This window comes from Trachypithecus francoisi, unplaced genomic scaffold (assembly GCF_009764315.1).
Source record: "Trachypithecus francoisi isolate TF-2019V2 unplaced genomic scaffold, Tfra_2.0 Contig01585, whole genome shotgun sequence".
NCBI lineage: Eukaryota > Metazoa > Chordata > Mammalia > Primates > Cercopithecidae > Trachypithecus > Trachypithecus francoisi.
Window position 1 is genome coordinate 1374252 of NW_022681444.1, and position 16425 is coordinate 1390676.

At 40.4% G+C, this 16425-nt stretch overlaps 1 protein-coding gene across 9 annotated transcripts in view; it reads right to left on the minus strand.

Annotated features, from left to right (window-relative positions):
* DENND1A (DENN domain containing 1A) overlaps positions 1 to 16425 on the minus strand; it is a 555596-nt gene that overhangs the window by 515544 nt on the left and 23627 nt on the right. Inside the window, exon 1 of one of the 9 annotated variants that reach the window (XM_033190606.1) lies at positions 1326 to 1331. The exons of the other annotated variants lie outside the window; for them this stretch is intronic. The gene's annotated coding sequence lies outside the window, so the exon portion shown is untranslated. Of the gene's footprint in view, positions 1 to 1325; positions 1332 to 16425 lie in introns of those variants that run through there. 9 annotated transcript variants of the gene reach the window in all.

Below are 16425 nucleotides of genomic sequence, written 5' to 3' on the forward strand. Positions count from 1 at the left end.
CATCACTGCTGTGATATTCCTGTCACAGATGCTACACCTGAGGAAACATCAGACAAAACCAAGTGGAAGCACCTTCTAGAAAATATCTGGCCTTAATCTTCAAAAGTGTCAAGGTCATGAAAATCAAGGAAAGGCTGAAAATCTCTTCCAGACTATAGGAAACTAAAGAGAAATGACAACTAAATGCAATGTGTGATTCTTTTGCTGTAAAGGATGTTATTGGGACCACTAGTGAAATCTTAATGCAGTTTTAGGATTAGAAGTAGTAGCAAATTGACGTTAACTTGCTGATTTTGATGTTTGCATTGCGTTAGAGGAGAGAATAACCTTGTTTGTAGGAGCAGCACACTGAAATAGTCAAGGGTGACGAGGCATCAGGTCAATACCGTGCTTTAAACTGTGTGTGTGTGTGTGTACGTGTGTGTGTGTACGTGTGTGTGTGTGTTTTAAGTTCTTTATACTGTACTGCCAACTTTTCTATAAGATTTTAGTTCCTAGAAAAATATTTTTTAAAAATCATTCATTAAATACCAATTTCTCTGATCTTCCTTTTACCAAGACTTTCTCACAGGAATGACATGTGGTTCTATGGAAAGAACCCCAAACTAAACATCAGCTGCCTTGGGTTCAAATCCCAGATAGATCCCTTACTTGTTATGGGATTAGGACAAGCCATTTAACCTTTCGGCTTCCTCCTCTGTCAAGATATATACCTGCCCTGCTCATCTCAAAAGCTGTTTCAGGGATCAAATGAGAGAAAAATGAGAAAGTGCTTTGTAAACTAAAAAGCGTTAAACTAATGTAAAGGGTATTATCACATATCATATAAAAATAAAATGGCTTCACCTTACCAATAATAGGCTTTATAAGTAATCCACGTATTACTGTGTATTTCAAAGACTCAAAACCATTAAGCTTTCAAACACCGTCACTAAAAGCAATCCAGAAAATAGGGAACTATCCAAATAGAACCATTAGTCTAGGCAATAAAGGGATTTTAAGAACAAGGAATTGATTGTGCAGTCAGAAAGAAATTCACGTTTTACCAAAACTGAAGAAGAAAAAGTCTCTCCTCTACAGAGGAAAAAAAATACTGAATAAATGCAATGTATAAAAATCAAGAGAGGCCGGGCATGGTGGCTCATACATGTAATCCCAGCACTTTGGGAGGCCGAGGCAGGCGGATCACCTGAGGTCAGGAGTTCAAGACCAGCCTGGCCAACATGGTAAAACCCCTGTCTCTAAGGAAAATACAAAAATTAGCCAGGCATGGTGGCACATAGCTGTAATCCCAGCTACTTGGGAGGCTGAGGCAGGAGAATCACTTGAACCTGGAAGGGAGAGGTTGCAGTGAGCCAAGACTGTGCCATTGCACTTCAGCCTGGGCAACAAGAGTGAAACTCCATCTCGGGGGAAAAAAAAAGAAATCAAAAGAGTCCATGTATGTACAACTTATGCCCCTCAGTCAGTAATAAAGTGAACATCTGTAAAACACTTTATGGTTACCTTAGAACTCACATATGTTTCTGAAGCTGATTGTCAAAACCTTGTCAGATAATAAGATGGTAGTATTTTCCTTGTTTTACAAAAAGGGAAACTGAGACCAGGAAGTGGTGGAACTCCAAGAGAACCTTGGTTTTAAGATTCCAAAATCCATGCCTTTTCCACCACACCATGTTGCCTGTCCAAAAACTACTCACATCTGTTTAGAGTGGCTGGGGGAATGGTGGGCCACAGACTTGTATGACGAGGTCATGAAAAGCTTCACCACCTCCCCAGAAAAAAATGTGCTTAAATGGAATTTTTTTAACATAAAAATTTCAAGGGGTTCATGAAGCTATTTACGGAGAACTATGCAACAAGAACCCCTTGTTTCATTGATGACTGGCTTTTATGTTCTTTCTTATTTAACCCTCCCGCCAAGCCTGTGAGAGGAAGGTTATTACCATTACCCCATCTAATAAGAGTAGATATTCTGCAGAAGACCAAGTCACTTCTAAACCTTGTTAACATGTACTAAACACTTAACTATGTGTCAGATATTTTTCTAAGCACTTTTCATGTATTATTTCACTTAACCTTCCCAACAACTCTACGAAAGAACTATTATTACCATCATTCTCATTTTACAAATGAGGAAACTGAAATACAAGTTCAGAAGCTTGTCCAAGTTCACACAGCTTGTAAGAGATAGAGCTGAAATTTGAACCCAGAGAGTGTGGCTCTAGAGTCTATATTCTTGAATTTTTAAAATCAACTTTATACCTCCAACATATAATTGTATCCTCACAATTAAATGTATGCTAATATACATACACTAAAATGCACTCATAAGTGTCTAGTTCAAGGAACTTGGGCAACTGCATACACCCATATAACCCCATTCCACTGATTTTTTTTAATGAACTTTATTATAGGCCCAATTGTTTTTCTCCTCCACACACCCTTCAAAAACCATGGTGTATGGCTCTTGTGTTAGCATCTAAGGGCAACTGAAAAGGCCTTCAGAACAGTGAGTTAAGGTTCTCAACACTCCTTGAGTAGTCCTTTGAGCCATCTAGAGAGCTCACAACCTGACTTCAGGAAGATCCAGAATTACAGAGTGGTGCCTTCCCCATGTCTCCCAGAAGCACTGAGCTCCTCTCTCCTTCATGGTCCCGAGTTCCCTTTCCTGACAAGAACTTGCCTATACCTCTGCCGCCGCTTCATTCGGACCTTAGTGAGTTGCCATCATAGATCACAGTCACCTTGGAACTCATGCTCTTAATAATGTAACGTATGCTATACTGACTCAGAGTCTCAAATCACCTAGGAAGTTTTTTAAATCAGATTCCCAGGTTCTACCACTGGAGACTGATTCACTAGGTGGGAAATAAAGCCTAGGTATCTATTTTTCTGAAAAGTGATTTTGATGATCTATCGATCTATGAATCTATTTTCCCAAGTGATTCTGATCAGTTGGATTTTGAAACTACTATAAAAGAACAGTAGTTCTTCTCGATGTGCCAAGATGGCAGACAACCTAGAAATCGTGACACTCTTTAGAAGACCTTGAAATATACCCTTTAATAATAATAAATAAAATAGTTTTAAATCAGATACCATCTTATACAGGCAGTAGCAGGCTATCAAAAATTTAAGTAAGTGTATAACAAATTAACTGGAATCTCACTTCCAGCAGAGATGGAGTAACATGGACCACATTTACCCTTCCATCTGAAACAACCAAAAGTCCCTTGCTCCATCCATCCTTCTCTCGAACAATGTTTTTTAAGAGACTAGAGAACATACAACAAAGCACAGTGATCCCTGAGAGAAGTAAACAAGTGAGCTGTGCCCTCTGATGCCCCAGCTGACCACTTTGAGAGTTTCCAGACTGTGGTGCAAGGAGGGGGAACCTAAGCAAAGTCCAGCAAACACCTGGAGCTGAGAGACAGAGCTATGCGTCCAGGGAAACCAAGGCAGTTAAGTTTGTAGCACAGAGTGCCAGAGTGAAGAGAGCTGCACAGAGAAAGAACTCCAGAGATCTGCAAGAGCCCCCTCAAGTATAAGTACCGATTAGCACATGTATATGAGGAAATAACTTAAGCCTGCACAAAGAACCGTGCAAAAAAGATTACAGGTAGCAGCGGCTGGTACTCACACAGGGTTAGAAATAATGCCTATTCCCCCAGCCAAAGTGGAAAACTCATAGTTCATGGTACATTGGATACAGTACACGGTAGACTATTACCTTAGAAATGGGGACTAAAATTCTAGGTTGCCTAGTCTAGCCCTATACTGAGCACAACTCCAATCCCACTTAACGAACCTTAAAAAGCAAGACTTGGAAGGAACACATTATTTCAAAGTAACATAGACAAAACAATGAAACAATGGTTTTCAAGACATTAGGCAACAAAGTGCACCCATGCCTTGAAAGATGGAAAAGAATGAAGTAAGCCTATGACTGCCTCAGATTACTCCCCTGAGGAAACCCAAGAATATTTATAAGAATACAAAAACAGAGGAGAACATCAGGGTAAATAGCTAATGCATGTAGGGCTTAATACCTAGGTGATGGATTGACAGGTGCAGCAAACCACCATGGCACACAATTACCTATGTGACAAACCTGCACATCGTGCACATGTATCCCAGAAGGGAAAATAAAATAATATCCCAGCACTTTGGGAGGCCGAGGCAGATGGATCACTTGAGGTCAGGAGTTCAAGACCAGCCTGGCCAACATGGTGAAACCCTGTCTCTACTGAAAATACAAAAATTAGCTGAGTGTGGTGGTGGACACCTGTAATCCCAGCTACTCGAGAGGCTGAGGCAGGAGAATTGCTTGAACCTGAGGCAGGAGAACTGCCTGAACCTGAGAAGCAGGGGTTGTGGTGAGCTGAGATTGGGTCACTGCACTCCAGCCTAGGTGACAGAGCGAGACGCCATCTCAAAAATAAGAAAAAGAAGAAGAAAGAATAAGAATAAAGAATGGTCCTGGCATGGTGGCTCATGGCCCATGGGCATGGGCATAGTGGCCAGTAATACCAGCACTTTGGAATGCTGAGGCAGGCAGATCACTTGAGGTCAGGTATACACTACAGACCAATATCTCTCACAAATATAGACACAAAAGTCCTTAACAAATTATTAGCAGACAGAATTCAACCATGTTTATAATGACCCAGAGAGGTTTATACCAGGGATGTAAGATTGGTTCAGTATTTGAAAACCCATCAATATAATCTACCATATTAACAGGATAAAGAAAAATCACAAATTACATCAATTGATGATGAAAAAAAGCATTTGACAAAATTCATGCCAGAAACTTAGAAAACTAGAAATCAAGGGATCTTCCTCAATCTGATAATGGACATCTACAAAAAACCTACAGTTAACATCATACTTAATGGTGAAAGACTGAATACTTTCCCTCCGGGATTGGGAAAAAGGCAAGGGAACTCATCATTCTAATCACACTGGAGAGCCTAGCCAGGGCAATAAGGTAAGAAAAAGAAATAAAAGGAATATGGACTGAAAAAGAAGAAACGAGATTCTTTCTATTTACAGACAACTTGATTGTCTGTATAGAAAAGTCCTTAGAATTAAAAATAAGGTTATTTCGTTCTCTTTCATCTGTCTACAATTCTTCCATTTCCATAGAACATCTTTGCAGGAATCTCTCCTTGGACTCCTTCCCTAATGGTGTCCTAAGCCTAAACCATAGATTTGGATTGCTAAGGACATACGAGACCTAAAAAGCACAGTCCTAATGTGAAAAATTGATACGTTACGTCAAAATTAGAAATATCTGTTCAAAGGAAAACTTTGCCTAAAATTGAAATATTCTGTTCAATTATTTTTTCTGTGACTTGGGAAAAATCATCCAGTAGTATTTAATTTTAACATCAACTCACAGAACACCAATGCTTTTTAGGAACATAGCATAAGAATTGCTACAAAGCCTCCATGGCTAAAGTGCAAAATAAAAGAACCTCTCTGCCGAAAAGAAAAAAGAAAGAAGACCAGGAGTGTACATCTGGCAAACTGAGTCAATCAGAATCCAGAACCGAGTCACAGAGCTGGAGTCAGTCATTTGTCTGGTTCTGGAGCTCAGGTCTATAAATTCTGTCATTAAAATCACCCAAGGAACTGTTATGAAAATACAAAAATAGGTCCCAAGATTCTGATTCAGAGGGTCTGGGGTGGGGACAGAAAAAAAATTAAGTTCCCCGAGTGATTCTGGTGCATAACTAGCCAGGTTTGGAAACCACTTAGTTAAATAACATTGCTTAAAACTAAAAAGGGGGCCGGGCGCGTTGGCTCAAGCCTGTAATCCCAGCACTTTGGGAGGCCGAGGCGGGCGGATCACAAGGTCAGGAGATCGAGACCATCCTGGCGAACACAGTGAATCCCCGTCTCTACTAAAAAAATACAAAAAACTAGCCGGGCGAGGTGGCGGGTGCCTGTAGTCCCAGCTACTCAGGAGACTGAGGCAGGAGAATGACGTAAACCCGGGAGGCGGAGTTTGCAGTGAGCTGAGATCCGGCCACTGCGCTCCAGCCTGGGCGACAGAGCGAGACTCTGTCTCAAAAAAAAAAAAAAAAAACTAAAGAGGGATCAGTGTCGTGCCATGTACAACAGGAAGAACTCATTGAGAGAAGGGAGGGAGACAGGGAAAAGCCAGCACAAGAGTTTGTGTGGTTGAGAGCCTAACATAGCCTAGAGGCTGTGGGGGTGCTTAAGAGACTGACTGTGCAACCTCAGTTCCCGGGTGTTCAGATCCAGGCTCTAGGTGACCTGCAATGATGCCCATTCAAGTGTCTGCTCTCTCCTTAATACAAAGGTTGCTAACCAACAGGAGAGCATGACCTTAATTTTCCTTAAGATTTTCAGCTATGGTAGGTCTGCTTACTCACCCAGGTAAACAATAAATGCTTATTTCTAATTCAGAACATCTTTACTTTCCACATACTTTACCCCTGCTCTAGGTTTACCAATAGACGATATTAACAACAACTATTAAAACCTATCACTACAAGGAAAGGCATCTCAGAATACCTAATCCGTCCAAGTCCAGGCCCTCAGGTGCTCTCAAAGAGCTTCAAGTCCAACTGGAAGAACAAAAAACAATCCACAAATGTACCCAGTAACCCTTCAGAACACAGTCAACATTAAAGCCAAGAACATATACTGTCAAACAGCAAGAGGTATAGTTGAAGAAGCATGAGATCTGGAATGGTGAAAACTGCTTGCCCTGGTTCTGGCACTAAATTGGCTGTGCACCTTTGAGCAAGAAAGGAGAGACAACAGTGGGCTGGGAGGTCTGAAACATGGGCACATGTTGACTGTCTGGAGCATGGCTTTAAAGATTTCCCTCTCTAGATCTAATTAAACTAAAGAGCTTCTGTACAGCAAAAGAAACTACCATCAGAGTGAACAGGCAACCTACAGAATGGGAGAAAATTTTTGCAATCTGCCCATCTGACAAAGGGCTAATATCCAGAATCTACAAAGAACTTAAACAAATTTACAAGAAAAAATCAAACAATCCCATCAAAAAGTGGGCAAAGGATATGAACAGACACTTCTCAAAAGAAGACATTTATGCAGCCAACAGACACATGAAAAAATGCTCATCATCACTGGCCATCAGAGAAATGCAAATCAAAACCACAATGAGATACCATCTCACACCAGTTAGAATGGCAATCATTAAAAAGTCAGGAAACAACAGGTACTGGAGAGGATGTGGAGAAATAGGAACACTTTTACACTGTTGGTGGGACTGTAAACTAGTTCACCCATTGTGGAAGACAGTGTGGCGATTCCTCAAGGATCTAGAACTAGAAATACCATTTGATTCAGCCATCCCATTACAGGGCATGTACCCAAAGGATTATAAATCATGCTGCTATAAAGACACATGCACACATATGTTTATTGCGGCATTATTCACAATAGCAAAGACTTGGAACCAACCCAGAGGTCCATCAATGATAGACTGGATTAAGAAAATGTGGCACATATACATCATGGAATACTATGCAGCCATAAAAAAGGATGAGTTCATGTCCTTTGTGGGAACATGGATGAAGCTGGAAACCATCATTCTGAGCAAACTACCGCAAGGACAGAAAACCAAACACCACATGTTCTCACTCGCAGGTGGGAACTGAACAATGAGAACACTTGGACACAGGGTGGGGAACATCACACACTGGGGCCTATCGGGGGGTGTAGGGGGGAGGGATAGCATTAGGAGATATACCTAATGTAAATGACGAGTTAATGGGTGCAGCACACCAACATGGCACATGTATACGTATATAACAAACCTGCACATTGTGCACATGTACCTGAGAACTTAAATTAAGAAAAAAAAAAGTGGGTTTCAGTTTTTTTAAAAAATGGTGGTGCCTTTGCACTCATTGCCAAGTTTTTGTTACAGATATTTCCATAAATTGAACCAATCAGTAATTTTAAGGTTTTGTTTTTTCTAAATGTAAGAGTTCAGATTATATTCTATTAAAATTTTGCTCTAAAATAAAATTTAAAAAATGGTTTCCCTCTCTAGGACCCAATTTGTTCATCTCTAGACAGATCAATATGAAAGGTCTCCCCAGTTCCAACATCCTGTGGCTCTCTCTATCCTTCTAAATCTCTCTCCCCACTTGTAAAATAGTAAGTCAGATTATAAGGATTAATATGAAGGTTCACAATTCCTGCATCAAAACATGAACTTAGATCAATACCAATGCCAACCGTCCACATTACAACTGGTAAGTTATTTGTCCTGAATGTCAGTTCAACAAGTAACTTAAGTGGATGCCTGTAGTTCCAGCTACTTGGGTGGCTGAGATGGCAGGATCACTTGAACCAAGGAGTTTGGGGCCGTCCTGCCCTATGATGATGATGTCACCCATGAACAGCCACTGCACTTCAGCATGAACACCATAGTAAGATTCCATCTTCAAAGAAAAAAAAAAAGACAAGTAACTTAAATGAAGACATTCAGTCACTTGCTCCAGGGCAGTAGTTTTTAGTGTTGGGCCGATATGTCTCAGAAGTCTTGCGATAACAGAAGGGAAATGAAAGTAGCCTACCCCATAGACCTACTTTTAGTGTTTTATATGTCCACATTTCAAATAAGAGTCCCTCTAACAAAAGTTTCCAAAGCTTTAAAAACAAATGTGATTCATAGAACACTATATGTACAGGATTATATGTTTTAAAAAAAAATGATTCAAAGAGCATTATACAAACAAAACAAGATAAACATTTAAGATAGGTATGATTATCATCCAGTTTACCAATGAAGAAACTAAGGAACAGATCAGTTAAAGTCAAACATTTAGGAAGTGAGACAGCTAGGACTAGAACCCAGGCAGTTTGGCTCCAAGAGTCCATGTTCCTAACTACTATGCTATAGCTCAGCATTCCACTGCCTAGCTTAAAAAAGAAAGACAAAAACACAATGTAAACCCCCAAGGCTCCCAAATGCATTCAAGAGTAAAAAGATAGTCATTATGACATGTGACACAAGACTATTTGGCAACTTAGCCTCAGTGAGACCAGACCCATCTGCTTCATCTGCCCACTACCCCCTACCAACCCACATGCCCCCGCATTTTAGTCATGTTAAACTTACCATCAGGCCTCAATCACTTACATGCCTTGTATATACATTTGTCACTTACTGCACTATTTCAGAGGGGCCGGCACTGTGCTGAGCTTAATTTTATATATAGCACCTCACTTTATCCACATGACATACTGTGAGGTAGGGAGGATTCAGCACTTTACAGAAGTGAGAATCTTCTAGAAATTGAATTGCCTGGCCAAAGTCAAATACCTAGTAAGGGGCAGTGTATGAACTCAAGCCCAGATCTGTTCTTACATTAAAGGGCATGCTCTTGATCATAATTCCCCATCTAAAATGTGTTCCATCTCCTAACAATGTCCTGTTTATTCAAGATGCATCTATAACAGTGCTTGGGAAGTAGCAGGCATTTAAGAGACATTTGCTGAATGAATGGAAAGTGAATGAACAAATGCCTCCTCCTCTCTGGAGGCTTCTCTCACCCCCTTACAAAGCTCAGTGCTCTCTCCACACTGTCACAAAACTGGTTTCAAAGTCCTATTATGAGGCTTCCCAGGTGGTATTCTATGCTTTCTACTTATATGTACATATTACCTACTACACTGGGAAGTTTGTTTCACTTCACCTCTGTATTCCCAGACCCCTAACAAAAGGCCTGGTTTTTAAACAAGCGCTTGGTGAATTTGTTAACTGAATGAAATTCCCTGAGGAGAAGAGAGATGAGTAAGTGACTCATGATTCACATTAAAACTTCTTTTTCCTCCAGAAGTAAACAACGTTCAGAACTGTGATATACTCAAATGTGTGCTCTTTAAATATTGCTAGGTTTCAACTATCATCCGAGGTATCTAAATTTAACTCATTCAACACATATTTATGAGTAATCTAAACACACAGATAATGGCTCCTAAGGGGCTTACAAGCAAGTCAAGAAGACAAAACATAAAATGTAAACAGTCAACTATGGACTGTTTGAAATCAACAAATAAATGACTGGCTACCACGAATTGATAAAACAAAATGCTGTGGGTTTGCAAATTGAAGACATCATTCTGAGCTAAGGTTGTGGTCCTGATTGTCGGCGGATAGGATGCAATGAGGCTTTTTATAATCAGTAGCAAAATGAGAAAAACGGACAATACAGTGTGTTTTCCATATAAAGGTATTTAATTCAACTATAACAACTGTCCTTAATTAGTCGACTTGTTCCTCCTGCCTTTGAGATATGAAAATGCAATTTCTTTTCAAAAATAATGGTGACAGGAGATGATCATTTTTATGTAACTCCACAAAATTTGTTTTTAAGTCTGTACTTTAAAACATTCCAAACATTTGGGAACCAGTGAGCTACAGCATTCAAGAGAAGTACCATGAAGGGGTGAAACGTGATTGTTCACATTGCAGAATGAACTGGGTTTGGCTAGGTAGACAGGAGAGGGGGGATTTTAAACAGGGGACACATGCTGAGCAAAGTACAGAGGTATGAATGCTCACGCAGAGACTGGAGAATGCTAGCAAAAGCAGCCTGATTGAAACTCGGAAACATTGCAGCTGGAAGTTCTTTTTTTTTTCTTTTTTTTTAGAGACAGGGTCTTGCCATATTGCCTGGGCTGGAGTGCAGTGACTATTCACAGGCATGCTCATAGCACACTGCAGCCTTGAACTGCCAGCCTCAAGCAATCCTCCCACTTCAGCCTCCCAAGTTGCTGGGACCATAGCTGCATGCCACTTGCAAATTCCTATGTGACAATATGCCATGCTAACTAAGTACCTTTCAGATCCTCCACCGAAAACTATAAATAATGGGTTTTTCCATCTTCTCAAATAAATGCATTGATCAGCTTGCAAGAAAATAACAAAGACTCGTTCAGGTATGGTGGCTCACACCTGCCTGTAATCTCGGCACTTTGGGAGGCCAAGGCGGGTGGATCACTTGAGGTCAGGAGTTCAAGACCAGCCTGGCCAACACAGTGAAACCCATCTCTACTAAAAATACAAAAAATTAGCTGGGCATGGTAGCGTGTGCCTGTAGTCCCAGTTACTTGGGAGGCTGAGGCAGGGGAATTGCTTGAACCCAGGAGGTGGAGGTTGCAGCGAGCCGAGATTGCGCCACTGCACACCAGCCTGGGTGACAGAGTGAGACTCTGACTCAACAAAAAAACAAAAAAAGAAAAGAAAAGAGCAAAGATTCCGACAAGGAACTCAAGTGAAGATAGGAACCTAACAGGGTTACCAAAACACAAAAACTCACTTTCTCCTTGAAGACATTTATATTTATATAGTCCAATGCAAGCTCTATTCTCCCAGTCTAAGGGGCTCAATGAATTCAAGACAAAATGAACATTCAGCCTAAGGAGAAAAGTAAAACAGACATCCCTCTCCCACCATTTAAAGTGGGATGACCAAAGTGATGAAGAAAGAAAGCCATCCACACACATACCTATCTCAGGAACTGTCATAAAAACCACTAGCCTCAAAACTCAGCACTGAGAAAGGGAAATTTTTCCACCAGTTCAAACACAAGCAGTCCTTTACAAGGGATTGCTACTGAGTGGTCAAAAAAATCTCAACAGGCTGGGCATGGTGGCTCACATCTGTAATTCCAGCACTTCGGTAGGCGGAGCCCAGGAGTATGAGACCAGCCTGGTTAACAGAGCAAGACCCCGGCTCCATCAGAAAAAAAAAAAAAAAAAAGTAAAAAAATTAGCAGGGCATGGTGGTACACACCTGTAGTCTTGGCTACTCAGGAGGCTGAGGCAGGAGTTCAAGGCTGCAGTGAGCCAGAATATTGCCACTGCACTCCACCCCGGGCAACAGAGTGAGACTCTCTGAAAACAAACAAACAAACAAACAAAAACCCTCAATCCCAGAATTTAAATTGAAGTGGTCCCAAACTAAGAGTGGCTTTAAGACACTAACAAAAAAATATGTAAATCTTCTCTGGAAAAATCCACTTCAAACTCAGCTTCAAAATTTTTCTCACAGAAAGCTCCAAGAAATATGAGCTCACTGGCAAAAATCAGAAAACCCTGGGGAAACAAGGCCCATAAATAAGAACCTCAGAAATAAAAGATGGGAGAGTCAGACCTTCAAAGACTTTGGGTATTAGAATTACGGGAGACAGAACATGGAATATTTAATAAGCTTAAATAAATTTTAAAAAGATTAAAAATGAGTAAAGAGTAAGAAACTATGACATGACCAAACAAAATTGAAAAGAACAAAATATTTCTCAAAATAAGAATGAATAACTCAACGGATGACTTAAGAGCAGGAAAGATACAACCAGGGCGAGAATTCATGAACTTAAAGAAATGATGCAAAATAGAGTTCAGAAAGAAAAATAGAAAATAGAAAACAAAAGCTACACAAGATAGACGCAGAAAGTAAAACATTAAATCAATAATCTGGAAGAGAAGAGGATGCGACACTGCCAACAGCTGTTTTTAATACTCTAGTTATCTCTTAAGATTTCTACCTTAACTTCATTCTTGGTCTGAAAATACCAAAGAACTTTCCAGAACTAACAACAGATATACATTCACACTTTAAAAGGTCCAATGAATGTACAGCAAAATACATAAAAAGAAATTTAGAAGTTCTGGCTCCCAGTAACAGGCACACTCCACCCTCTCTCTCCACAACAATAAAATACCTCTATAAAACCAGGGCAGAATTCATGGATCAGCTATTTGAGGAACCTAGAAAGTAGAGTAGCAGATGAATTGGGGTAAGAAGATTCTAATTAAAAGTACCACCAAACCAGTGGTGTGTTTGAGTTTGTTCCTCCAATATCACTCAGCGTAGACTCAAGGCAGCCCAAATACTGGACGTGAACATCAGCATGAATAACTTCCAAGAGAAGCTGTCTACTTCAGGCTCAAGGAGTGGAAAAGAGGCAGCAGCCTACAGGTACCTAAAGCATTGAGTGAGGGAAGGAACCTTTCCCTCCAGTCAGAGGAAGTGTGGCCTTAAGAGGATAGGGCAATCCCCTATTACTTTCTTTTCTACTCTGTCCTCTCACTGAAAGGCCCAGACTACATATACAATCATGGGAAGTACACAGCAGAGCAGGGTTAAATAAAGGGAGTCCCAGGGAACTGAGGAGACAGCAAGAGAGGGGAGTTCAAGAAAATTACCTCAGAAAGCTGGGTTTGAACTCCAGGGCTCACCTCAGAGCCCACCAGCAATGCATAGGGTCTGGCCCAGTGCAGTGGCTCATACCTGTAAACTCAACACTTTGGGAGGCCAACAGAGAGGATCACTTGAGTACGGGAGTTCAAGACCAGCCTGGGGAGCATAGCAAGACCCAGTCTCCACCAAAAATTTAAAAATTAGCCAGGTGTGGCGTTGTGCACAGCTACTTAAGAGGATTGCTTGAGCCCAGGAGTTCAAGGCTGCAGTGAGCCACGGTTGTGCCACTCCACTCTGGGCAACAGAGCAGGACCCTGTCTCAAGGGGGGAAAAAAAAGTCCACAAGTCCTCTTCTTCTACATACATACATCCTCGTCAACATCTGAAATTGTCTTTTTTTTTTTTTTTATTTAAAGGTGGGGTCTCAAAGTCCTGTATCCTTGAGCAATTCTCCCACCTAAGTGTAAGCCCTGTGCCTAGCCCAGACTTTGTAATTTCAGCCATTCTATTGGGGGTGTAAGAGCTTTCTCACTGTAGTTGTAATTTGCATTTTCCTAATGACTAAAATGATGCTGAGCATTTTTTCTTGCACTTATTTTCCATTTGTGTATCTTCTTTGATACTCTATTCAAATCTTTTGTCCATTTTTCTTGGATTGTCTTATTGAGTTATGAGGGTCTCATATGTACATATGACATGTTTTATTTTTTATCTTATTTTTTGAGACAGGGTCTCACTCTGTAGCCCAGGCTGGAGTGCAATGGCATGATCACAGCTTACTGCAGCCTCAACCTCCTGGCTCTAGCAATCCTTCCCCTTCAGCCTCCCAAGTAGCCGGGACTACAGCCGTGCATCACCACGCCCAGCTATTTTTTTTTTCTTTTGTAAAAATAGGGTCTCCCTATTTGCCCAGGCTGGTCTCAAACTCCTAGGCTCATGCAGTCTTCCCACCTCAGCATCCCAAAATGCTGGGATTACAGGCATGAACCAACATGCCTGGTTGACATGTTTTACATAAAGATGGAAATGGAAATAGAAAGAACCGGTCAAATGCATGTGTTCTTTAGAAGTCTGTGGTTTGTCTTTTCATTTTCTTAATGACCAGTTTTGAAGAGCAAAAGACTTTAATTTTGATAAAGTTCAGTTCATTCTTTTACAGTGTGCTCTTTGTGTCCTACTTAAGAAGGTAAACTTGACAGCACCTTATCAATAGATCAGAGGGATAAAATGACATGGAAGGTATCAAAGATAATTCCTAGATTTCTGCTTTAGAGGAATGAATAAATGGAACACCTTACTGAGACTCTGTATCTCCTCACAGGACATCCATAACCCACCATTAAACCAAATCACCCTTTCTGGATTTCCACTTCCACTGACTTCCCAACAGCATTCTACAATGCTTAACTCTGTCTCTTCTATTCCCCAAGGCTCAAACCTTGAAACTCACTTCACTATATTCAGCCTGAAAACAATTCGTATTCATCCATGCCAATAATTTCCAAATCTCTACACTATCTTCCTGGTGATAAATGATAGCCAATAATATTGAGAACCATGCTAGGTGACAGGCACTGTGCCTCTCTTCTGTCTACTGCATCTTTCTCCTCAGCCTATCATTAGTTTACACCCAACCAAATTCATCCTCCTCAACCTCAATGCCAGTTCTCCCTCCTGACTCACCAGTGTCTGTGAAGGGTATTATGTGTCCCAAATTGGAAACCCTGATATCATCACCTTTCATTTCAGCTTCTCTTTTCTCCCCCATATTCAATTCATTTAATAGTTCTCCAACTATCCTACCTTAAACGCTGGAGGTTTGGAAGCTAGACAAAGGTGCCAAAAATGGCCTTTTCCCAATTTGCATGAAAAAATAAGGTAATATAATTTTAAGTTTTCTTACCACAAATTTTTCTTAAACCTTTCTCACCTGCTACTCCCTGTCTATTCTGGAATGTAATATAAAATAGTATCTGATTTAGGAAAAAAATGTAGTTTAAAGTTTAATATATAAATATTTCATAGTATTCCACAGAATACCATGACTTTTAGGTACTTCATCACCTGAACATGCTTGAGCACCACTGAACTAATAATTTGCAACTTATATTCCTGCTAAATTGTTCTTTCCTGTGCAATGTGAAACTTTTCCTATGAGGAAGTCAGACCAAGGTAGGAAAGGTCAGACCAATTTGCCTGAAAAAATATTAAAAAGTAGGTCATTGGGACACTATAAATTCCTTTCTCCTCAATTCCAGGCTATAACTACTTATCCTGTGGTAGCAAAGAGAATAACCAGCTTATAGGTGGAATAGGAATAACTTTCAATAATCACTGTAAGAATAACTGACCTTGTTATCTAGTCACAACAAGTAAGACAGCCTAGGCTATATTCACCAGTTAAACCAGAACATTCGGGATTGTCATTCTCTTCTGATTATCAGTATTTATACCATAGATAAAGCACAACATTAACCTAAGAAAAATAACAGAAATATCAATATTTATACTCTTAAAGGGGATTGCTAAAGCCACATGATTTGGGGATTATCAGTTATCTGGAACCATCACAAACATAAATCCTGGGAGTTAAACATATAAATAGACTACTGATTCTATTCTTTTAAGAATGAAACCCAGTCAACACCAAACTGCATCACTGAGTTAAACATTTATGTAATTATGCAATATACAGCAACTGAGTGCCGCTATGTGCCACATACAGTGCAAGTCACTCAAAGTTTAACAGTGAGCAAGATGCTCACAGTACCCGACTTCATGAAGCCCACACACTATGAGAAAGACAATCAAAGAACACTAACAGTCAGTGCTGATAACAAAGTGCCTTCAAGTGCGGCAGGAAGGGTAAAGGGGATGCTCGCTGAAGGGTTCAGCCAGAGCTCTAATTGAGCCAAAACCTAAAGAATGAGCAGAAGGTAACCAAGGGTATCTACACGTATGATTAAGGTAAGAGGTGAGGGGTGCTATGAATGAGGCTGCGGTCAGACTAGCATGGAAGACAAAATACGCTCAGAGTCACACCGATCTGGGCTCCAGTTGCAGCTCCACCACACAAACAGCCTAACATCACTGACTTCAGTTACTTCATTTGTCAAGGGCAATGATAACAATACTTACCTCATAGGATTATGGAGAGGATTAAATAACATAATGATATAAACTTATCCGTTCCCCACTTG